This window comes from Hippocampus guttulatus, chromosome 7 (assembly GCF_054856545.1).
Source record: "Hippocampus guttulatus isolate MCC_2025c chromosome 7, RoL_Hgut_1.0, whole genome shotgun sequence".
Taxonomy (NCBI): Eukaryota; Metazoa; Chordata; class Actinopteri; order Syngnathiformes; family Syngnathidae; genus Hippocampus; species Hippocampus guttulatus.
The window spans coordinates 10,093,587-10,102,944 of NC_141267.1; the positions used below are offsets into that span (position 1 = coordinate 10,093,587).

At 39.3% G+C, this 9,358-nt stretch overlaps 1 long non-coding RNA gene across 1 annotated transcript; it reads right to left on the reverse strand.

Annotated features, from left to right (window-relative positions):
• Positions 1-2,272: 2,272 nt before the first annotated feature.
• On the reverse strand, positions 2,273-9,061 carry LOC147202207 (uncharacterized). The gene is made up of 3 exons (XR_015101398.1): positions 8,971-9,061; positions 7,059-7,326; positions 2,273-4,418 (listed from the first exon to the last, which is right to left on the reverse strand). It is a non-coding gene; the product is annotated as an uncharacterized LOC147202207 (long non-coding RNA).
• Between the last annotated feature and the right edge of the window lie 297 nt (positions 9,062-9,358).

Sequence of the window (9,358 nt, forward strand, 5' to 3'; positions counted from 1 at the left end):
TATATAGTATGCGATTTTCCTGTTGGTAATATTCTAATGGCAAAGGATAATGAGGTTACTCAGTACAAAGGATTATTGAGGGTTACAACCAAACACAGAGATTAAATATAGCCTCCAAGGTCACAAGAACAAATTTTAACCACTTTACCCTCACAAAGACATATTCTTTCATCACCACGAGGCAATTACTTTTCACTATGATAGATTAAGTGGGGAATTTCCTGCTGAGGCATTTTGTCTCTTTTTTTGATCAATGCTAAGATCTGCACTCCTGCAGCCTTTTTGCTTTGTCATCACCAAAAGCAAGACTCAATTTGTAGCAGGCTACCTCAAAGAGTTGAGGTACTGGATCCTAATTTGCTCAATGGACTTTCATTCAAGCGGCCCGGTAGGCCAGTGGTTAGCACGTCGGCTTCACAGTGCGGAGGTACCGGGTTCGATTCCAGCTCAGGCCTCCCTGTGTGGAGTTTGCATGTTCTCCTGCGTGGGTTTTCTCCGGGTGCTCCGGTTTCCTCCCACATTCCAAAAACATGCATGGCAGGCCGATTGGACGCTATAAATTGTCCCTAGGTGTGAGTGTGGGCGTGGATGGTTGTTCGTCTCTGTGTGCCCTGCGATTGGCTGGCAACTGATTCAGGGTGTCCCCCGCCTACTGCCCGGAGACGGCTGGGGTGGGCTCCAGCACCCCCCGCGACCCTAGTGAGGTTCGGAAAATGGATGGATGGATGGACTTTCATTCAGATAAAGTGCTGGCACATTCAAGGATGTTTGCCTCAATGGATGCTTTTGGACTGCCAGCTTTCATGAAGCTGTAAGAGCAGAGGCACATTAACAGCCAAATGTTAGTATTGAACTGAAGGACTCCAAGGTAGAGAAATTCTTTAAAACTGGATACAGCATAAAATGTTGATTTAATTACTTCCTGAATGCATTGAATGTTGGAGGTGATAAAATTTTAGAAGATTTTTAACAACTATTGATGAGTCACGCCAAATTCAATGCGCTTCCAACTTTGTAACTACATCGAGTCAACTGCATGTAAAGCTTGCCAGGAGAAGCGAATATCTGATGCAAGGAATGTGCTCATAAAGTATTTGACCTTGGTACAGACATACCATCAAATATGTGCCTCTGTATGTCAATAACCTGACAGGAGTTAATGTTTATTTTAATTATTCCCTTTTGCACAGAAATATATTAGTTCGTTCAACATGTTTATCACGCGTAAAGCTGGCACACGGGGAGGGGAAAGAAATGAATTTGATGTGTTGATTTAATACTTGCAGTCTGCCTTATTCAATAAAAAAGTCTCCTGCCGAGAGCCCTAACACCCACTGATGTCAAATCGACTTCACGGTGGAAGAGGCAACCTGAAAATGGTATGATTAGAGAAAAGAATACATATACTGTATTTCCTAATTCATTCAGTACTCGTGCATTGTTTTTTATTTTTAAACACGACATGTTTTAGGATTGAGAGGAGTACCTTCAGTCTGCCTACTGGCGCGGCATTGGAGTGGATGAGGCCATCATCTCACCTGGAGTCTCCGGGGTGCACTGTTAAGAGACATGTTTTTTTTTTTTCTTCTCAGAGCTTGAAACATCATCATACCATCACTGCTGTTTGGGAAGATGAAAAAGGCAGGTTTGCCAATATGTGACTGGGTGTACCATTGACTACCCAATCATGCTAAATGGTGGCAAAACAGTCTTAACCTACAATGTTGGTAAGGCTCAGCCCTTTTTTTTTTTTTGTCACAGAATACACCCAAATGTTTAAACAATGAAAATGTGTCATGTAAGTATGCACATTGCAATAAATAACGGGACATAATGTCCTTTTGGTAACAGGTTTGGAACTCATCTTAATGAAACTAGGATTTTTTTAAAATAATGAATTTGTATAGTTAATCTAATTTCCCATATATGGGGTTGTTTTGACCCATTCAGTGTACATAGAAAAATGACACACCTCAAAGACGAACAAGTCTGTTGTTGTGAAAGTGTCATTTTTTTTCAGCTGCTTCTTTTCCTCTGATCCTTTGTTGGCATGGGGAGAAAGCAGCAGGATGTCTTCACCCCAATTTGCCATTCTTTGTCACAACTTGTCCCGGTGACACTCACACACAAGAGAGTGTGCACACACAGACACTAATCATAAGCCTCTTTCAGAGGTGTAACAGAGGCAAAGCGCAGAGTGTGAAGAATAACACCTGCGACTCACTGCCCATTCCATTTTGTGTTTAATGTAATTGTTGCTGTCGCGGTGACATTGACACACATCAAATAATTATAGCAAGGTAAGACACAATTTATATACAGTATGTATTTTGGACAAGGCGATGTCTGACTTCATCTGTTCTTGCTAAAACGCAAAAGGTACAGTATATCAATCCATACTCTTGTACGTTTGATGTCCCAGTTTGTAAGCAGTGTGAAAATGTGCATAGTGTCTTTCCCAAGGCAGATTACGACTGGTGATAGGTCTTTGCTACTTGTAAGATTGTTCTTTAATGGAGGTTCTTCTGTTGGCCTTTTGTCATCTGTCTGAAAGTTGTCTAAGAAACGTGGCTTGTTTGCAATACAAAGCAACTATTGTGGGTTTATAGTGGTGGGGACGCTGAAGGTGTGGAGGGATTCAAGCTTACCTTCATTCATCACCACGACATGTAAATTCGAAAAACACATTTCCTCTTTGACATAGAATGCTATCCTATTGCATTGAGGAAACAAAGAGAAATTACACTTCTTGTTTTCACAAACCACAAAGGTTTCACTAAATCATGCCTGCTCTGTAAAGCTGTTTACATACTGTAGCTATGTATGATTTTTTTCCAATCAACTCCACACCAAATTGAGCATTTGAAGATTGGAGGACGCATGCCACGTGGATGCAGTATGCAAGCTCGCCAGCGAGAAATATCACTTAGCAAATAACCTTTTTGCATGGAAGTCTAGGTTACAGACTTCCCTGGCTGAGATGTCTTTCTCCCGTGTCGTCAGAAATCATTTAATCACTAGGAATGAAGTTGGGGTCACATTTCATGACAGATTTTTTCCATTCTGTCATTAATTTGCTCTTCGTTTTACAAGCACTTACACTCATGTCTTACATGACCACCCGATTTAATTCTCTTGTGTTATTGTGAAAATCTGTCAAAACATGTGAAATTCAAATACGTTCTTCTTTTTCCATATCAGCGGGAACATCGCCAGATTTAAAATCAAAATTGTGCACTTTATCTAACCATAAATTCAGCGAAGGTACCCCATGAAGTGGATTCATTTAGTTGATGGATGATGGTAGGGAAGACTCGGGAGGGAATTTGGAAGTGGGTTTTGTCTATTATTTTGGATCCTGGGTCTTGACTGTTGCTGGCATGGTCAATCGGGGCTCCCGCTTATTGGTGAGGGAAAGCCAGAACCCTGGAATGAGGAGTATAAGTGTTGATATGATGGCTTGATGCCATCTGGACACCGATGATGTCCGAAACTCTCTGTATGTTTTTAGATGGATAGAAAGATGTCTGCAGTCCCTGCTGTGGTGACGGCACCAAAACCCCAGTAATCAAAACCAATGCTTTGCAATTCTTTGCAGAACCAACCCTTGGTTCTTTCATGCAAACACAAAAGTAAAAATAAATAAATAAATGAACAAGAAAACTAGAGTGGATTTTCATTGTAATTTAAGTGTCTTCTTCCTCTCTCTCTCACACACACACATACACAGCAACTTGGCTATCAGCCACTTCCTGGCATCCAGGTCCAACATATTCACCTGCCAAGCACAGAGTGACACTAAAAAGAGTTTCTGGCACACAGAGCGTATCCCGAAGGTTTGACTGGTCTTGTGAAGTTCAGGACATACTAGTATTTGGAGTCTCCGGTTCTACTCACAGCAAATGAAACAAATCAGACTGGCAAGCATAAATGGTGCACTTAATTATTGTGAACACTGCTAGAGAAAGACCCCACTGGAAGGCCAATGACAGTACTTAAAACAATGTACTGAGTGACAGCCTTTTGATACTGTACTACTGCATGTCAATATACATAATATACCAGGTCAAACAATACACAATGTCTTTGGTGATTCTTATTCAGGCGGCATGGTGGTCGACTGGTTGGCCTCACAGTGCAGAGGTTCCGGGTTCGATTTAGGCTTCGGCCTTCCTGTGTGACGTTTGCATGTTCTTCCCGTGCCTGCGTGGGTTTTCTCTGGGTACTCCAGTTTCCTCCCACATTTCAAAAAACATGCATGGCAGGTTAATGGAACACCGAATTCTCCCTCGGTGTGATTGTGAGCACGAATGGTTGTTTGTATATGTGTGCCCTGCGATTGGCTGGCAACCAGTTCAGGGTGTAACCCACCTACTGCCCAAAGACAGCTGGGATAGGCTCCCGCACGCCTGCAACCCCTGTGAGGATCAGAAAATGGATGGATGGCTTCATATACACGATGACTGAATTGAAACACCACAGCCAAAAAATACAACTTGGTATATGTAGTTAAATAGTCCTTGAGAAAAACAGGTTTTGATTGGATAGAGTATCATCGGTAGCTTTCCTCTACCCAAAATGAACATTCTTTTCTTCAATAGAAATCATTGCCAATTTAATAAATGAATAAGCAAAGGAAAATAGCATCTCATCAAAACAATGCAGTCATAACAATTTTTAAAAAATATTCTACAGAACATAATATTATTATCTCTTCTGTACAAGATTCTATAACTAAGAGTTTAAACAAGTTTTGGAATGTAACATATCAGCATTCTAGATCAAGTAGTTAACCGCCTCTGCGACAAAACAGAAACTTATTTAACAAGCTCCACTTTCAGAGTGGCTGATTATATCTCTGAACACACCCTCACAATTAGATGTGTCTTACTGATTAGCCAGCAGCAAGTGGCAAACCGGCCGATTCCCACATTAGATGCAAAATTGTTTTAAAATTCCATTAAGGTTCCCTCAAGGACATGTATAGTTATGACATTATCAGTTCACAAGTTATAAGAAAAAGTCCGAAGCAAATTTGACTGTACTTTGGACTTTTTTTTGTACAATTGCTGAATGCCGCGTGTCATCTATGTAATATTCATCTGAATATCATGTGTCGTCTCCTTTTGTGCACTGTATTTTTATGTAGGTAGATACTAGGTCCCCAGTGAGTCATGAAACGTACAACGTTATGAAACACATACCTTTGAAAATAAAACTGCTTGAATGGAATGAAATTCCCAGTATGATTAAGTCCATGAATCATATTGCAGATGTGAAAACATGAATACCATCACATGTTGGTCCAAAGGAAAATAATGGAGGGAAGTTTATATTTTTAATTTCTCAAATAAATGTTTTGGCCTGAAAACAAATGTTTAACCTTTGTTCACATTCTATAAGAGTACACATTATTTTAAATCTACAAAGGTGTGAACCTTGACAGTTTAAACAGGGTGACATGAGAAAATATTCATGCTTGTCTGAGAATAGTGTGTAGTGTGTGGTACAGCCTTAAAACATACATCACACAGTCGCTGAGAAGGAACCAATCCCATGCTGACCGCACACAAGTCAGCCGAATGTCCCATTATATAATCAGCATCTTCATAACAAGTTTATGAAACGAAATAACATGTGTATTTAACAAAATAACATGTTATGTTAAATGCAAAAAGATGATGTAATGAAATAACATGCATATTTAATGAAATAACTTACTATAAACAAAATAGCATGCATATTAAATAAAACAAAATTGTGGAGTTAGTTAAATAACATTTATATTTAGGAAATCAGCATTCCATAAACAAAAAATAGCCTATGTAGTAAACAAAAAGAAAAATGTAATTAAAAAAAATAGAAGAAAGAAAAAGTATTTAAACTCTACTTCATGGATTTCATTTATTGTGGATATTTTTTGGCCCTGTTTATTCACCAACAAAAAAAAAATCACCAAACACGGCAGTCTATCAGTGACAGACAGCAAGACAGGCCAGAGAGTATTTCCGTCAGTGACGGACTGAGAGTTGGTGCTTGAGCCATTTAGTGACAATTACATTGACGGCTGAAAATCCACTTCCACACATCAGTGCTTAGTCCATCATTTTATTTTGAAATGTTTGCCGTCAATTGTCAGCGACGGACTGACACACCTTCCATTAGGACTGTCCTTAATGCTCACCTCTGTTTAGTAATCATAGCATTAATGGAATGGAAATATTGTGGATCTATAAGTCGACCAAATGCTGCTGTATTGTAGCTTTCAGAATACTTTTTCCCCTAAGGAGCTGTGTCTGCTCCCTTTTGACTGGATTGCCTTACTGTTCCCGATTTTCTATGGCTGAGTACCACTACGCTTAAACTTTTAAAGGAGATTACCGGATAATACTGTACCTGAAGCTCCAAAAGAACCCCATCGTTCAAGCCTGAGACAGGGCTTACAAAAAGGAACAACCTAAACTGAAATGGATAACAACTCTGAGAGAGTTTGTATAGGGGAGGTTTTATGAATTAATGAAACGTGACATGAGCCAAATCAATAAAAATGCCAGGGTTTAATTGTAAGTATAGAATAACGGTCACAGTTGTAAACGTTGCTTCTGAAGTGAAAAATCATGAAATGGAGGGGGAAATGCAAAATTAATCTGTTCATATTCATCAGGCACTATGAACCAGATAGAGCCGATGTTCTCTTCTAAAAAATGTAATGCTCAGGAAAAGACAAACACGTTTAAGTACATTGGTACTGGAGAGAACCCAGGCACACTCTGCACAAACACCCAAGCCAACAAAAATATGGATATAAATGTATTCCCTAGCCATTGCTGTTACATGCTTATAAAAATAATTTAACATTCTATAGTAGTTTTTTTTTTTCGTATAAACGTTGATGGGGCACCAGTCAATCTCCCTCTCCGTAGTACATCAGTCCCTTGCAGAGTTCAGTAGCGCTTTACCGTAAAGCCTTGACCTTTCAAATGTGCTCTAATTACTTTCATGTCCTGGGGTAGACCGCAAACACACACAAAAAAACTGACATCTTTCTATGAACTCACCACTGGGACATTGTCCTGGCCGCCCATCACCTGGGATCTTGACTGCCCCCAATGATCTCCTCCTGCTGTTCACCCACTATATGAACCAAGCCGGTCCGGTTCAGAAATACCATGATTCTTTCTGCTCAAGCATCTGGCTCTTTTCACATGTCACCCATGTTGGCTCAAATGTGGGGCCCCTATAGCAGACTTCCATCTTGGAGGTCAGTGAGTTGGTTGCCGGTTATCAGGCAAGACATGTCAGACCACATCAGCTCAGCATGGGCATCTATAAAGACAGCCAAAATCATTCATGGCAACCAGGCTTGGGAGAGCCAAGCTGGGATTTGTGCCCAATAAAACACGTTAAATGTTTCACAGGACATACTGTATATATATATATATATATTGTGTGTGTCATTGTGGTACAACCAGATAGAGAGCAATCTTAGTCTAAAAAATGGGTTTATTTTGAAACAGAATTGGTTGACCCAAAAGATTTTAAAGTGAAAAGATTCAAAACACTTCCTAAGCTTCCGAGCTTGCCGCTTTGTTTTGAAGTCATAAGCATGAAATCACTTGAGCTTAGAGTAGTTTAGGCGGGATGTAAAAAGCTATACATCGTTCCGCCAAATGATTTCAGCATCAGGTCGCTACAAGTGGCAGGCTACAACTTGCTGTTTGATAATTTATTTTACTGCAACAGTAGAGATGGTGCCCTTAATTACAGCGTTTTTGTTTTTTTTAACTGTATGTCAAGATGCTGTGATCCATGCAACTTGAAACTGTCAAGTAGTCCAAGCGGAGGAGTCACAGGGTGCAAACGCAGATGGATTCTCGTGTTCAAAAATGTCGGAGGGGGAACATTGAGTGGAAAGTTTATTGTGTTTTATCAAATCAACAAAATTGGATGATTGATGAATGATTGTTATAGACATGCCACATGGTATGATAATAGGAGCATTTGAAGATTGGAGGACAAGAGGAAGCATTTGTTGAAAAATGACCTCTACCCACAGCTGATCGGTTGATGAATGAAGATAAAATAAATGGAAAGGAAAAGGGAAGTTTACTTGTTTTTGCATGGGAAGAGAATGCACTTGATGGAATAATATAATTTGGACTTGTAACAATTCAGAAATTTATTTTTGGACAAACTAATTAAGTTCTGCTGCCTACAATGTTATGTTGTGTCACAGTATTATATAAAATGTATGAGTAACTGTAGTGTCAAATTACTAAATTAACGTGTTATACTGCCTGCATTCTTCTTTTCCCGAACATACTGATATAGTTGCACATATTTCGTTAATTAGCACTTTGACCTCTTATTGGGTCACACCAGGAATAGGCAAACAACTGCATTTTTCTTAACCCCATTAGATTTTGGTGTGTGATATGAACCTTGGTTTATAAGTAGAAATACATGCATTATTTTAATATTTAGATTCATTATGAGGTTTTCTGAACCGAAAACAGAGCACAGACGATGCCTCATTATACTCTCCAAGCTAGTGTGATGATAAAATATTGCAAGGAACCACATTTTGAATATTCAGATGTTGAAGCAGACTTGTGTGTGTGCGTGTGTGTGTGGGTGTACATGACTATGACTATCAAAAGAAAAGTTCTAGTCAATAGTCCATGTATTTGTCTTCCTGATAGCTAAAGAACAATCATAAAGTGAAAGTACAGTACTGTTAATTTACAAATTCTCATTCTCACTTTTGTTCAAACTGTTGGTATCCAAGAGCGCTTAATTATTTTACTTTCACAACCCTTTAAAAAAAAAAGTAATCCATGATTCTTTTTCCATAATCATAAATTTCTGAACATTTCAGTATTTCTTTGCAAAATAAAAAATAAAACATGCTTGTTAGGCTATAGCCATCTAAAGACATGGTAAATACACATTGGCTGAATCGGATCTTACCTGTCAAATGTTCAATTTGTTGTATTTGTTCTTTACAATATTCCCATTTACACGGTGTTACTTCAATGGCAGCAATACAGGCAGCACAAACGTCCTGCCTCTTAACCAGCTATGAATAGGAGTAGCATGGCTCAGATGAAAGAAATATTTGTTGTTATTATTCCGGTATTTCTTGTTTGTACTGCTAGCACTCTGAGACAACAAAAAAAAAAAGATGGATGTCTTTGCTGCTGTCATGCATTTATCGTATTAAAGGAAAAGAGCAAAATGTGGTCTCGCGGCACACCTGGCAAGTGCGTTGCATCTCACTGTTGTGGTCTGCGACACTCTTTGGAGGTGCAATGAAGAGAGAGTTCAACCTGGTAGATGGCGAATGTGTGCCTGCCTG